Source organism: Bombina bombina, chromosome 6, assembly GCF_027579735.1.
Source record: "Bombina bombina isolate aBomBom1 chromosome 6, aBomBom1.pri, whole genome shotgun sequence".
NCBI classification, from domain to species: Eukaryota; Metazoa; Chordata; class Amphibia; order Anura; family Bombinatoridae; genus Bombina; species Bombina bombina.
This window is the reverse complement of record NC_069504.1, coordinates 137149050-137165414: the sequence shown is the minus strand read 5'-3', so window position 1 is coordinate 137165414 and position 16365 is coordinate 137149050.

Genomic DNA, 16365 nt, shown 5'->3' with positions numbered 1-16365 from the left:
ATTCTGAAAGGAAAACCTGAGCATATGAAAATAACGAATTTAACGTACAGTGCACTGAAAACAGCATAATATGATTTGTATTAAGCGTAATATTCCAATTTTAAAACACGCCGGTTTCCCAAACTCTGTAATTTGCCATCCATTGCAAATTTTTACCTAGCAGAGAGCTCTCTTTATTTAAGTCTCAATCAAATTTTCAAAAATCTGTACATTTTAGAACTTTAATCCTATTACTCTGTCTGTTTATTGCTGACATCGATTACATAACTGGTGACATGTTGCAATACATTACATACAGAGGCAAAACTAGAAACCAACACAGAAAAAAAAAATGTGAATCAGATTACATGTCTGCAAAAGGAGGTACCCTGTGCCCACAGTTTGTGAGATGCTTTGACCCACTATTGCTGTACATAATGACACTGTTTAACCCACCAGTACTGTATATAGTGAGTTAGTGACACAGTCTGTAATCTGCCGGTGAGATGGCTGGCCTGACCCTACCCGCCCCAGTACTTTATAAAGTGACCACAGTAGTCTGTGACATGGTCCAACCCCCCCCCCCCCGTACTGTATATAGTGGTACTGTATAGTGACACTGTTTACCCCCCGCCCCCCCCCCATGCTGTAGTAACAAGGTCTGTAATTTGCTGGTTCCACAAACATACAGACACACAGATACATGCATGAATACACACACAGTCACATACATACATACATACACACATACACATAAACACCAATGGGTAAAACAGAAACACTAACCCCTGTAGTCAGAGACACTAATGAAGCACAATGTCATGCTCACATGATATCAGTGCAGGCAGTGGCAGGTCAATGTTTTTTTAAGCTGGGCCCCCACCCTCAGGGGCCCAGTTGCAGTTGCGAACTCTGCACCCCCTGTAGTTCCTGATTACATATGGCCTCTCTAATAATTTGGCGTGTCAGTTCTATGACTGATGACATCAACCATTCAATGGCTTGCAAGAGTTTTGCTGTGCAGTTCCTCTGGAGCTTCACTAAAAAAACCTGATAAATGATTCAGTATTACGCATTACTAATGTTTTATATATATATATATATATAATAACTCGTATGTGCAATAGATACTTTCACACATATTTGGAAAATGTTACGATTAACATTTTAAAATATCCAAGCACTTTACCGCAATAGTAAAGAAACAGTATCATGTACGTACTTAGTTCCATACTAGTTTAATTGTTTAAGCTTTTGGCCACAAATTACAAACTGATGGATGAGCAGGCAGTTATCATTGCAAAACTATTTCCTTGTAAAGAAGCACCTCGTGCCCTCATACGATGAATCTCAGAGCACTTTAATCACCCAGAATAAAAGAGTGTGGGGTGATTTATCTCTGCCACCTCAGAGATGGCAGATTGGTTGTATGACAGCTGCTTCTTAACTTACCGATACTGCTTAGTAAATAAAGCAGACCTCCCAACTCTACGTATTTGAGCGGGACAGTCCCTAATTCGGAGCTCTGTCTCGCTGTCCTTCTGAGACAGTTATAAGTCCCTATTTGTAGAATTTCCCTTAGTCCCACCTATAGACCACCCAAATACACACACTTATCACCCAGACATGGCCATACAGCCACCTATTGTCCACCTATTGACGCAGCCTCAACAAAAAAAGGGCAACCGTAGGATAAAGATGATTGAATTAAACTATTTGATTAAAGTTTTAATAAGCCAGTAAACAACCATGATTAATAAATTTATAAATAAAAAAATGAAATAAGCATGCAAAGGTCACCCCCATCCTCAAAAAACCCTCCCTCAACCCCAATTCTCCTGCAAACTACCGCCACATATCACTACTTCCGCTAGCTTCTAAAGTCCTGGAAAAACTAGTTTTTGATCACCTAACACACTTCCTATCCTCCAACTCATTGCTTGACCCCCTACAATCTGTCTTCCGTCCCCAACACTCAACTGAGACTGCCCTCACCAAGGTTATTAACGATCTTCTTTCTGCTAAAAACAATGGCCACTATTCTATACTTATCTTTCTTGACCTGTCTGCTGCCTTTGACACTGTTGACCATCCCCTCCTCTTACGGACTCTCAGCTCACTAGGCCTCTGTGACATTGCCCTCTCCTTGAACCACTCTTATCTCTCTAATAGGTCCTTTTCTGTCTCATTTGCTGGTGACTCATCCTCTCCACTGCCTCTGTCTGTTGGAGTACCTCAAGGCTCTGTTCTAGGCCCTCTACTCTTCTCTATTTATACTTCCTCTCTGGGTAAACTTATTAGTAGCTATGGCTTCAACTATCTCCTCTATGCTGATGATACTCAGATCTACCTATCCACCCCTGCACTCTCTCCGTCTGTCCTTTCCCACATCAACGGCTGCTTATCTGGCATTTCTTCCTGGATGGCCTCTCACCACCTAAAAATCAATATGTCCAAGACTAAGCTTCTTCTAATCCCCCCAACTAATTCTACTCCAGTTTCTAACTTTACTATCACTGTCGGTGACACCACTATCTCCCCATCACCCCAAGTCTGCTGCCTTGGAGTTACACTCGACTCCAATCTGTCCTTCATACCCCACATCCAATCGCTCTCTTCATCCTGTCGCAGGAATATGCATGTGTATTTAGCACTTTACGGTGGCAATGTTTTTAACAATGTTTTTATCAAAAATACTAAAGAAAAGAGCACACCCCAAAGTCCTATGAGCCAACCTAGATTTAATATTCAACAAAGGATACCAAGAGCATGAAACAAATTTGATAACAGAAGTAAATTTGAAAGTTGATTAAAATTGAATCTGAATTCTGAAAACATAAATTTCACTTTACTGTCCCTTTTAAGCTTCATAGCCATACATATTTGAAAACAATTGCATAAATATACTTAATAAAAAAAATGCCTAACAGTCGGCTAGATTACGAGTTTTGCGGTATGAGTGCAAAAGCAGCGTTAAGGCTCTTTTTCACTACCGCTGGTATTACGAGTCTTGCAGGTTTAGGTGTACCGCACACTTTTTTGGTCATAACGCAACGTAACTACCGCAGCTTTCCAAAAGTCCTTATTCAATGGGACTTCCTTTGCGCCGGTATTACGAGTCTGCCTGGGAGGCCAAAAAGTGAGCGGTACATCCTATACCATCAAAATCCATACTGTAAACTGAAAGTCAGTAGTTATGGGTTTTATGTTACAACTAAAGTGCTAAAAAGTACACTAACACCCATAAACTACCTATTAACCCCTAAACCGAGGTCCTCACGCATCGCAATCAAACACTAAAATAAAATTATTAACCCCTAATCTGCTGCTGGACATTGCCGCCACTATAATAAACATATTAACCCCTAAACCACCGTACTCCCGCATCGCAAACACTAGTTAAATATTATTAACCCCTAATCTGCTGTCCCTAACATTGCCGCAACCTACATTACTGTTATTAACCCCTAATCTGCTGCCCCTAAACCTAACCCTAAGCCTAACCCTAACACTAACTTTAATGTAATTAAAATAAATCTAAACAAAACCTACTATTAATAAATAAATAATTCCTATTTAAAACTAAATACTTACCTGCAAAATAAAACCTAAGCTAGCTACAATATAACTAATAGTTATATTGTAGCTGGCTTAGGTTTTATTTTTATTTCACAGGTAAATTTGTATTTATTTTAACTAGGTAGACTAGTTAATAAATAGTTATTAACGATTTACTAGCTAACTAGCTAAAATAAATACAAATTTACCTGTAAAATAAAACCTAACTTGAGTTACACTAACACCTTACCTTACACTACACTTAAATAAATTAAATTAATTAAATACAATTAACTAAATTACAAAAAAAACAAACAGTAAATTACACAAAATAAAAAAGAAATGATCAAATATTTAAACTAATTACACCTAATCTAATAGCCCTATCAAAATAAAAAGCCCCCCAAAAATAAACCCCCCCTAGCCTAAACTAAACTGCCAATAGCCCCTAAAAGGGCCTATTGCTCTTTTACCTGTAAAAAAAAATACAAACAACTCCCCAACAGTAAACAGTAAAACCCACCACCCACACAACCAAAACCCCCAAATAAAAAAAAAATCTAAAAAACCTAAGCTCCCCATTTCCCTGAAAAGGGCATTTGGATGGGCATTGCCCTTAAAAGGGCATTTAGCTCTTTTTCAGCCCAAACCCTAATCTAAAAATAAAACCCACCCAATAAACCCTTAAAAAAACCTAACACTAACCCCCAAGATCCACTTACAGTTTTTGAAGACCGGACATCCATCCTCAACGAAGCGGCAGAAGTCTTCATCCAAGTGGCAAGAAGTCCTCAACGAAGCCGGGAGAAGTCTTCATCCAAGCGGGCCGAAGTCTTCATCCAAGCCGGCTGAAGTCTTCATCCAAGCCGGCTGAAGTCTTCATCAGATGGCATTTTCTATCTTCAGCCATCCGGCGTGGAGCGGCTCCATCTTCAAGGTTTCTTTAAGGGACGTCATCCAAGATGGCGTCCCTTGAATTCTGCTTGGCTGATAGAATTCTATCAGCCAATCAGAATTAAAGGTGAAAAAATCCTATTGGCAGATGCAATCTATTGGCTGATTGGAACAACAGGTTGGTACTCACCATTCCTGAAGTCCGGTGGAGAAGGTCCTGTTCCAGACGCTTAAGTCTTCTTCCAAGCGGCGACCTATTCTTTCTTCTTCCAGGAACATCCGGAACGGAGCTGAAGATCGATGATTGCGGAGCTGAAGACCGGCAATCCTGGAGCTGAAGACCGGTGACCCGGAAACTGAAGACCGGCGACTGCAGATTCATGGAACGTTGAGGATCCTCTTCGCATGATCGTCACTGTACACTGAATAGTGAATTCAAGGTACCCGATTAAAGATGACGTCCCTTGAATTCCTATTGGCTGATTTGATTCTACAAATTCAAATCAGCCAATAGGATGAGAGCTACTCAAATCTTATTTGCTGTTCAAATCAGCCAATAGGATGAGAGCTACTGAAATTCTATTGGCTGATTTGAATAGCCAATAGAATTTCAGATTAGGGATGGGCAGTAAAAGAGCTTAATGCCCTTTTAAGGGCAATGCCCAAACAAATGCCCTTTTCAGAGCAATGGGTAGTTTAGGTTTTTTAGTGTTAGGTTCTTTTATTTTGGGGGGGTTACAGTTAGGGGGACTTTTTCTGTAAAAGAGCTGTTTATTTAAACTTAGGTTTAATTTTAAAATTAAAAGTCAGACTTAGGCTTTTTTTTTTTTAGATTAGGGATGGGCATCAAAAGAGCTAAATGCCCATACAAATGCCCTTTTCAGGGTAATGGATAGTTTAGGTTTTTTAGTGTTAGGTTTATTTATTTTGGGGGGTGGTGGGTTTTACTGTTAGGGTTTTTTTTTGGTAACTGCAAAAGAGCTGTTTAACTTAGGGCAATTTCCCTGCAAAAAGCCCTTTTAAGGGCTATTGGTAGTTTAGCATTAGCTTAGGGGGTGTTTTTATTTTGGGGGGGCTTTTTATTTTCATAGTGATTAGGTTTTATTTATTTATTTTTGATAATTTGTTTATTTTTTTTCTGTAGTTTTTTTTTTTTTAAATTTAACAACACATAGTTAGACTGAGAGGGGAGAGAGAGCAAAAGGGAAGGGAGAGAGAGCAAAAGAGAGGGGGAGAGATCAAAAGAGAAGGGGGAGAGAGCAAAAGAGAGGGGAGAGAGAGCGCAAAAGAGAAGGGAGAGAGATAGCAAAAGAGGGGGGATAGAGAGAGCAAAAGAGAGCGGGAGAGAGAGCAAATGTGAGGGGAGAGAGAGCAAATGAGATGGGAGAGAGAGCAAAAGAGAGGGGGGAGAGAGAGCAAAAGAGAGGGGGGAGAGATCAAATGAGAAGGGGGAGAGAGAGCAAAAGAGAGGGGGAGAGAGAGCAAAAGAGAAGGGGGAGAGAGAGCAAAAGAGAGGGGGAGAGAGTGCAAAAGAGAGGGGGGAGAGAGAGCAAAAGAGAGGGGGGAGAGAGAGCAAAAGAGAGGGGGGAGAGAGAGCAAAAGCGGTGGTGAAAGAATCCACCTGGATGGCAGGGTGATGAAGGAATCCACCTGGATGCAGCATAAGCTGCATCCAGGTGGATTCTTTCACCACCCTACCATTTTTGGAATCCACTTGGATGCAGCGTAAGCTGCATCCAGGTGAATTCCAAAAATGGCAGGATGGTTCCGTCACCACAATAGACTGCCCTTCTGAAAATGGCAGGGTGGTACGGTGGTTCTGTCACCACAATAGACTGCCCTCTGGGTAGACTTTCCCACTAGTTTATACAATAAAGGAGATAATGCATTTTGGGCTAGATTACATGTGGAGCAGTATATATTTTTTGCGATTGTGAAAGCTCCCATGTAGTTAAGCTTTTTTTATGCTAGTCAGGTTGTGCTCGTATTACAAGTTAAAAAAAAACTTATTTTGAGCTAACGGTAACCCAAATCGCACTGAAAGTTGAAATTAGAAAATCACAATTGTGTTTTCGCATTCAATGGAGAAAAAAAGTAAAAAAAAATGAATATTTTATATTCCAATGTTCTTTAACATGTTTTTTGTAATATGTGCATACCTGATCGCATACTGTAATATGCGCAAGCATGATCCCATACTGTAATATGCACATACCCAACATGAAAAATATGTATATATATATATATATATATATATATATATATATATATGTATATATATATATATATATATATATATATATATAAATAAATGTATTTATATGTGTATATACATATATACACATAATACATTAATACATATGCATACATACTGTATATATATATATATATATACACACACAGATACATATACTTCTTTAGACATGTATACGTATGTATCTCAATGTTTAAGCCCTTTTTTTTTTTTTCCTAACACCCGAGATCTCATATCTTTGAGCCTTTATAACTTTTTAATGCAATATTTTTTTTAATTTTTTTTTTTAATTAAACATATGGCTAGATTACGAGTTTTGCATTATGAGGGGTGCGGTATTAACTTGCACGTTATTCTCACCGCTCACTTACCTACAGCACTGGTATTACAGGTTTTCAGAAACCCGGCGTTAAAAGGCAAGAAGTGAGCATAGAGCAAAATTTTGCTCCATACCGCACTCCAATACCAGCGCAGCTTAAGTCAGCAGTGAGCTGGTTGTACATGCTCATGCACGATTTCCCCATAGACATCAATGGGAGAGCCGGCTGAAAAAAAGCCTAACACCTGCAAAAAAGCAGCGTAAAGCTCAGTAACGCAGCCCCATTGATTCCTATGGGGAAACTAAAGTTATGTTTACACCTAACACCCTAACATGAAACCTGAGTCTAAACACCCCTAATTTTACACTTATTAACCCATAATATGCCACCCCCAATATCGCCGCCGACCCCTACATTATACTTATGAACCCCTAATTTGCTGCCCCCATTATCGCTGACACCTACATTATATTTATTAACCCCTAATCTGCTGCCCACAACATCGCCGACACCTACATAATGTTATTAACCCCTAATCTGCCGCCCCCAATGTCGCCGCCACTATAATAAACATATTAACCCCTAAACTGCTGTACTCCCACTTAGCAAACACTAGTTAAATATTATTAACCCCTAATCTGCCACCCCTAACATCGCCACCACCTACCTACATTTATTAACCTCTAATCTGCCGCTCCCAACGTCGCCACCACTATATTATATTTATTAACTCCTAAATCTAAGTCTAATCCTAACCCTAACACCCCCTAACTTAAATATAATTAAAATAAATATAAATAAAACCTACAATTATTACCTAAATTATTCCTATTTAAAACGAAATACTTACCTGTAAAATAAACCCTAAGCTTGCTACAATATAACGAATAGTTACATTGTAGCTAGCTTAGGGTTTATTTTTATTTTACAGGAAAGTTTGTATTTATTTTAACTAGGTAGAATAGTTACTAAATAGTTATTAACGTTTTAATAACTACCTATCTAAAATAAATACAATTTGACCTGTAAAATAAAACCTAACCTAACCTTACACTGACACCTAACCCTACAATTAAATAAATTCCCTAAATTAAATAAAATGAACTAAATTCAAAACAATTAGCTAAATTAAAAAAAAAACAACTAAAGTACAGAAAATGAAAAAAATGACAAGATCTTTAAACTAATTACACCTAATCTAATAGCCCTATCAAAATAAAAAAAGCCCACCCAAAATAAAAAAAAACCCTAGCCTAAACTAAACTACCAATAGCCCTTAAAAGGGCCTTTTGCGGGGCATTGCCCCAAAGAAATCAGCTCTTTTACCTGTAAAGAAAAATGCAAACAACCCCCCCAACAGTAAAACCCACCACCCACACAACCAACCCCCCAAATAAAACCCTAACTAAAAAAACCTAAGCTCCCCATTGCCCTGAAAAGGGCATTTGGATGGGCATAGCCCTTAAAAGGGCATTTAGCTCTATTGCGGCCCAAAGCCCTAACCTAAAAATAAAACCCACCCAATACGCCCTTAAAAAAATCCTAACACTAACCCTCGAAGATCCACTTACCGGGAGAAGTCATCATTCAAGCAGCAAGATGTCCTCAACGAAGCCGGCAGAAGTGGTCCTCCAGATGGGCAGAAGTGGTTCTCCAGACGGGCAGAAGTAGTCCTTCAGACAGGCAGAAGTCTTCATCCAAACGGCATCTTCTATCTTCATCCATCCAGCGCGGAGCGGGTCCATCTTCAAGACATCCGGCGTGGGGCATCCTGTTCCAACGACTACCCGACGAATGAAGGAACCTTTAAATGACGTCATCCAAGATGGCGTCCCTTAGATTCCGATTGGCCGATAGAATTCTATCAGCCAATCGGAATTAAGGTTGAAAAAATCCTATTGGCTGATGCAATCAGCCAATAGGATTGAACTTCAATCATATTGGCTGATCCAATCAGCCAATAGGATTGAGCTTGCATTCTATTGGCTGTTCCAATCAGCCAATCAGAATCTAAGGGGCGCCATCTTGGATGACATCACTTAAAGATACCTTCATTCGTCAGGTAGTCGTCGTTGGAAGAGGATGCTGCACGCCGGATATCTTGAAGATGGACCCGCTCCGCGCCGGATGAATGAAGATAGAAGATGCCGTCTGGATGAAGACCCGTCTGGAGGACCACTTCTGCCCGTCTGGAGGACCACTTCTGCCGGCTTTGTTGAGGACATCTTGCCGCTTGGATGAAGACTTCTCCCGGTAAGTGGATCTTTGGGGGTTAGTGTTAGGATTTTTTAAGGGTGTATTGGGTGGGTTTTATTTTTAGGTTAGGGCTTTGGGCTGCAATAGAGCTAAATGCCCTTTTAACGGCAATGCCCATCCAAATTCCCTTTTCCGGGCAATGGGGAGCTTAGTTTTTTTTAGCTAGGGTTTTATTTTGGGGGTTGGTTGTGTAAGTGGTGAGTTTTACTGTTGGAGGGGTTGTTTGTATTTTTTTTATACAGGTAAAAGAGCTGATTTCTTTGGGGCAATGCCCCTGCAAAGGCCCTTTTAAGGGCTATTGGTAGTTTTGTTTAGGCTAGGGTTTTTTTTTTATTTTGGGTGGGCTTTTTTTATTTTGATAGGGCTATTAGATTAGGTGTAATTAGTTTAAAGATCTTGTAATCTGTTTTTTATTTTCTGTAATTTAGTGTTTGTTTTTTTGTAATTTAGCTAATTGTTTTGAATTTAGTTAATTGTATTTAATTTAGGGAATTTATTTAATTGTAGGGTTAGGTTAGGTGTTAGTGTAAGACAGGTTAGGTTTTATTTTACAGGTCAATTTGTATTTATTTTAGCTAGGTAGTTATTAAATAGTTAATAGCTATTTAGTAACTATTCTACATAGTTTAAATAAATACAAACTTGCCTCTAAAATAAAAATAAACCCTAAGATAGATACAATGTAACTATTAGTTATATTGTAGCAAGCTTAGGGTTTATTTTACAGGTAAGTATTTCGTTTTAAATAGGAATAATTTAGGTAATAATTGTAGGTTTTATTTATATTTATTTTATTGTAGCTAGCTTAGGGTTTATTTTACAGGTATTTAGTTTTACATAGGAATTATTTAGTTATTAATAGTAAGTTTTATTTAGATTTATTTAAATTATATTTAAGTTAGGGGTTGTTAGGGTTAGACTTAGATTTAGGGGTTAATTAATTTAATATAGTGGCGGCGACATTGGGGGCGGCAGATTAGGGGTTAATAAATGTAGGTAGGTGGCGGCAATGTTAGGGACAGCAGATTAGGGGTTGGCGACGATGTCCAGAGGGGCAGATTAGGGGTTAATAATTTAATTTTAGTGTTTGTGATGCGGGAGGGCCTCAGTTTAGGGGTTAATAGGTAGTTTATAGGTGTTAGTGTACTTTTTAGCATTTTAGTTATGAGTTTTATGCTACGGCTTTGTAGTGTAAAACTCATAACTACTGACTTTAATATTGCGGTACAAATCTTGACAGGATAGGCTGTACCTCCCAGGACAAGCTCGTAATACCGGCGCTATGGAAGTCCCATAGAAAAAAGACTATACGCAATTTGCGTAAGTTGATTTGCGGTAAGGCCAAAAAAGTGTGCGGTGCCCCTAAATCTTCAAGACTCGTAATACCAGCAGTAGTAAAAAAGCAGTGTTATGAGGCTTAACGCTGCTTTTTTACTCATAACACAAGACTCGTAATCTAGCCGAGTGTTATTATGAGTGAAACTGTACTTTGTAATTTATTTTTGAAGCGTTTTGTGCAACTTTATAATATTGGAAAATAGTTAACCACAGCTCTGAGATTATGGTAAGGATTCTTGTGTAAATCAAGATTGTGCTAGGGATATCGCATTTTCACTCCACTTGTAATATCAGTAAAATTAAAAATGCTTGCGAAAAGACAATATCACTTGCACAAAACCATTTGCACCTCACTTGTAATACAGTATAGCCCTTTGTATATAGAGTGTAATGTGCAATTTCAAATGGCTGGCTAAACAATCAGTCCATGCCTTAAAAATAACAAACTAAAACAGAAATATACTGGCTTTCACCTACATATAAAGAAGAGAAAATTAAAGAAAGAAAGAAATGTTTAAAAATACATTTATACATAAAGAAATTGTATTGCGTAAACAGCTCAAGAAAATTGAGTCAACGTATGTATTTAAAACAGAACCTAATAAAGGTAATTTAGAAAAGTGCACAATTTTGTCGTGAGTAGGGAAAATGGCAGATTAATTTAGCTAAATTATTCTTTCCTGCCAATTTCTGTGTTTCTATGCTATAATAAATCACTACCTTTTTTGACAGTTCAATATAATAAACAGTATTGAAATAACAATAGTAGAACATTGCTTGGAAGAGCTAAATGATAAAAGGAAGCTTAGAAAAAAAAATAGTTTTAATACAGTATAGTTGAGTCCAGTCAAAATTAATAATATTGATTAAATGTAGGTGCTACATTTAATAAGTTCATATAATTATTTCATGTAAGCTTGAAATATTTTATATTGTTTTACTTTGTCATCTAGGTTTATTATTCCCAATGTTTCTTTTTGATGAAGTTGGACCAGTCTGAACTTGAGCCTGCGTATAATAGTTAGTCTTTAAGTAATTGTGTTTATATTGTTTCGTCAAGCAGCGAAACCCAACCCAACAATTAGGGTTAGAACCAGATATGTTTCTAAGAGTAATATTAGCTGATTAAAATTAGTCTGAAAGGTGGGAGGAGCTAACTGCCAAGCAGAACGGTCGCACTAGAAAGGAGCTCCGCATATTTTGCTAACTTTTAATGGAATTTATGCAGACAACTAGCCTAAAAATCGGCCAAACTTGTCTAATCATAGCAGACAACTAAAGCTCTAAGACCTAGACAGCTTACTGCCAACTGGACCATAGTTTAGTGCTAATAGAGAGAAGGCGCACTTGCGGTCTGGTGCGACATTCAAGAACCTACCGGCAAGACCCACTGAAGCCGCATCCACATAGTACTCCAGAGGGTCGGGACTCCACTCCAGAGCTACAACTACCAAAGTCAAGCTGAGTACAACGCTACTCATGAAAGGACAGAGCCTGGGATCTGATTCAGGCCGATACCTTGTGACTCCCGTGGCCTTCAGTATATACCGCAACGGTGTTGGTCAATCACCTGAGGATCAGGCTGCTCCAGTCTCAGGATCCCATACGACCCAACCTGGGAGAACAGAACATCAGACTTGGGACCAGATCAAGGAGCCGAAACTGAAGAGGTCTAGCGAGTCCATAGAGACACAAAGTGGCGCGAATGGCTGCCATTTTGGCTCTTGCTACGACGACTATGAACCCAAAAGATTACTGGTCCACAAAGTATTAGATTCAAAGTGCCAATACTAATCCTAGCAGTGTTGGAAAAGTAGACTGACGCGACTCGGACCCTTGAGGCCTACATGCTCCGGACTTAAGTCCCCAGAAGCAGCCACATTGGACCTGAACTCCAGTCACCACCGGCACACCCTGCATATTGATGAGATCTAAACATTTACTGCCGCACATTACACCAGTAGAGCTATTCCCCAAGATACTTTCATAACCCCAGGTCCATTACTCACCCCTCTGTAAGGTACCCAGCCTGAATAAATACTTGTGGGCCTTTCTTCACCAACATCTTAGCACTCACCGAGTGCAAGCCTGGTAACTATACCTTAGGCACAACTTACCAATAGGCAAGAGCTTCTCACACATCTCCAGCCAGGAACACTGCTCATACCTCACCTATAACAGGGACTCAGGCCCTCATCTGCAGTTTGTAATAGTCAGATATTTTCAAGAATCTTGATAGCTGTTATATAAACCACAGTCCCTTAACAGCAATAACTCTCAATTCTCTACCTGTAGCAGTGCTCCAAGTAACAGAGGCCCACTTCAGCCACCTGGGACTTTTATATGTCAAACAAGAGCCTGCATAGTGCTTCTGAGGCTGTAAAATACATAACAGCCTGTGCCCAGAAAATTGGATTTGGCCTCTGCTTCCCACTTACCGCAGGACCAAATTTGTTAATTTGTAACCCCTTCACCTCCCCCTTTCCTGCTCAGCTAATCTGAACAAGTCACCTCTCTATCCCTTTTCCCCTTCCATTAGGTTGTACCACCATTCCCTGAGGTGAGAGGGGGCATAACACTTTTAAACATTGCTACACTCTAACACTGAATTACTATTTATGTAGTCAATTGTCAGAATTCTATTCTCTCCATACAATTGTCAGAAGTTTTTTTTTTTTTACACTGGTAGCCCTCTCACATCCACCTTTCCTGTCCAGTTGGTCTGGACAGGTCACCTCCATCTCCCCTTCCACTAGGGTGGATAACAGAGTCTATATCACTAATTTAAAAGTACTTTTTCAAACACTCATGCTTATAATTTGACATTATTACTTGTACTGTACTTTGCTGCATTGCTTTTATCTTTTTTGTTGCAGGTGGGGTACTTTTCCATAAGAAACCCCCCTTGCCTGGAACATTTTTACTCTAGCACTCTTTATCTTCACAAATAAAAATTAACAAGTAAACAAAAGTAGTACTTTCTCCTTAAGAATCACCTTCCCCACAATGGTGGTGGCATAGTCTTGTTGAGAGAGCCATTGTCAGCCTCACTCTTCTCTTTGACTGGGTAATATATGCTAGTATTAATGAGATAGTTAGGTAGTGTCTATTGTATTATCTTGTACCTCTGTGATTTGTTAAGATCTCATTGTTATATATCATGTTTGGCTACAAACATGCTCAACATGCCGCACACTTCAAGAAGGCACAATAAAACGCTGTCAACTGTCAAAAAGACTGTCTTTGATGACTTTACCCAACAGTTAAAAGACCCAGATCCTACTAGAAGGGATTTAGGTGACCCAGAATCCCCAGATGAAGGTTCCCAATCTAATACGCAATCAACTACCTATCTGCAGCACTACATCACTGAATCCACCCAAAAAAATGTTAGCTGCCAAACAAAATCTATTACTGCAGAGATACAACACAGTTCTGCAGAACTTAGAAAGGACATTGCAGAGATTGGAGAAAAGGTAGATACCTTAGAAAGGCGACATGATGACCTTACTACAGATCATTCAAACCTCCTCTAATACACTAAGAGTCTAGTGGACCAAATCACCCAACTAGAGTTCTAGTTGGTGGATGTTGAGGATAGAGCCAGGAGAAATAATGTCAGATTTAGATTCATACCTGAGAGTGTTACAGCCACTGACCTACAAGAATACCTCAAATCTCTCTTTACAGCACTACTGGTCCCCCTGGAGGGTACCTTGCACACTATGAAGCAAGCTCATAGAGCCCCGATACCAAGGACACTATCCTCTGACAGACCTAGAGATGTTGTGGTGTGCTTTCATAACTTCACCTTTAAAGATTGGCTAATGAAGGCAGCCTTTATTAAACCAACCCTCCCAGACAACTTCAAAGACATCCAGCTACTACCGGATCTATCCTTACATACTCTACAGCAACAAAGGTTCTACATGTCTATAACCACCCCCCTTAGAAGGGCCAACATCAAGTACAGGTGGGAATATCCCACAAAACTCATCATAACGAAGCATAATCAAACCCACTTGGTGACCTCACTCTCTCAAGGCAATGTCCTCTTGACAAACTGGGGACTGCGAAATGACCCAGCACCATCATCTGTCACTCCTCATCCTAAATTGAGGGCTTCAGCATCAGAATGGACTGTAAGAGAACAAAGACCTAAACGCCAGAAACCTGGCCAAGTCAATGATTCTTTGCGGCCTCAAACCTTGCCGACTTTAATTGAAACTCGCCCACAGAGTGGGAACATTTCTTTATATTGAGATCATAATGTCAATATTGCATTAATATTGTGTTGTTAACTAGAGTTCAGTTATAATTTAAAAGTTAGTACTTATTTGTTTGCACTAGAGCGGGGCTGACCATACCAGCCTCACCTTTCAAATAAACTAGCTCCCCTCCGAGCTAAGAGCACATGTTTGGGTTCTACTTTGGTGGACTACTTCCACCAAAAATACTCAACCCAAATCACCCCATCCCACCCTTCCCAACTCACATTCCCGCACCCCTAGCTCTTCCATTTCTCCCTTGTAAGGTCCTCTTTAAAACCTCTGTGGGGTTAGCATACAACCCCACACGTCTTCCCTCAGATTTGTAACACACAATGTGAGAGGTGTAAACACTATAGGAAAACAAAGCCTACTTATTAGATCCCTTAAATTTCATAGAGCAGATGTGGCCCAGCCAAACCCCTATCTAAGGACTACCCAGTTATAGAATTGGCCCCTTTCTCGAACAAAACTAGATAAGCAGCCATACTGATCAATAAATGATTGGCCTATGAATGGATACATTTTATTAGAGACTCTCAAGCCAGATATGTCATCTTAATATGTAACCTAGATCATATCACCTATACATTGGTCTTCAATTATCTCCCCAATGTTCATCAACCCAAATATCTAAAGAAGATCCTACACAAGAAAGATCAGGTCAAACAGGAAAGGGTAATCTTAGCAGGAGATTTCAATATGGTCTCTGATAACAGAATGGACAGGAAATCTAACCCCCTAACAAGAAAGCTAAATATCCTGACCCTTCAAGCCTCAAATTTAGAACCTTAATGACACAACATGGTTATTATGACATCTGGACATCTTATCATTCACTAAACAAAGACTACACTCATTTCTCTCACCCTCACAAGACATAATCCCGATTAGACTATCTATTCTGCCACTCTGACACCCTTGACATAGTAGAATCGGTAGGCATTTCTATTTGCCCATGGTCAGACCACCACCAAGTTATATTAGACCTTCAATCTGTGAACACTGTTAGATCCAAATCCACCTGGAGATTACCTCACCATGTACTATTGGATATTCCATTCAGGGAAGAGTTAAGAAAATAATTAAAATTCCTCATACAAACAAACAATAGCCCTTTACTTCACAATTATATAATATAGGGAGCAATTAGGGCCACAACTAGAGGCTATTTTATCAGAAAACAAGCCAATCTAAGAAAGCAGGCAGGCCTTTCACTCTCGCAAGCCAACTGTAATTTGAGAGATCTAGAAAAATTACACTGCACCTCCAACTCCCTGAATCTTAGAGACCAAATCACAAAACTTAGACAGCATATCTGCCAATTAGAGGTCAAGAGAAAACAATCCCATCTTCTTAAAATGAAAGAACTTTTCTATTCTAAAACTAACAAGGCTGACACCCTATTAGCAAATAGATTGAGGCAACGAACAGGGGCCACACGTATACACACATTAAAACAGGGTGACCAAACTCCCTTCCCAGAGTGGCCAAAAAT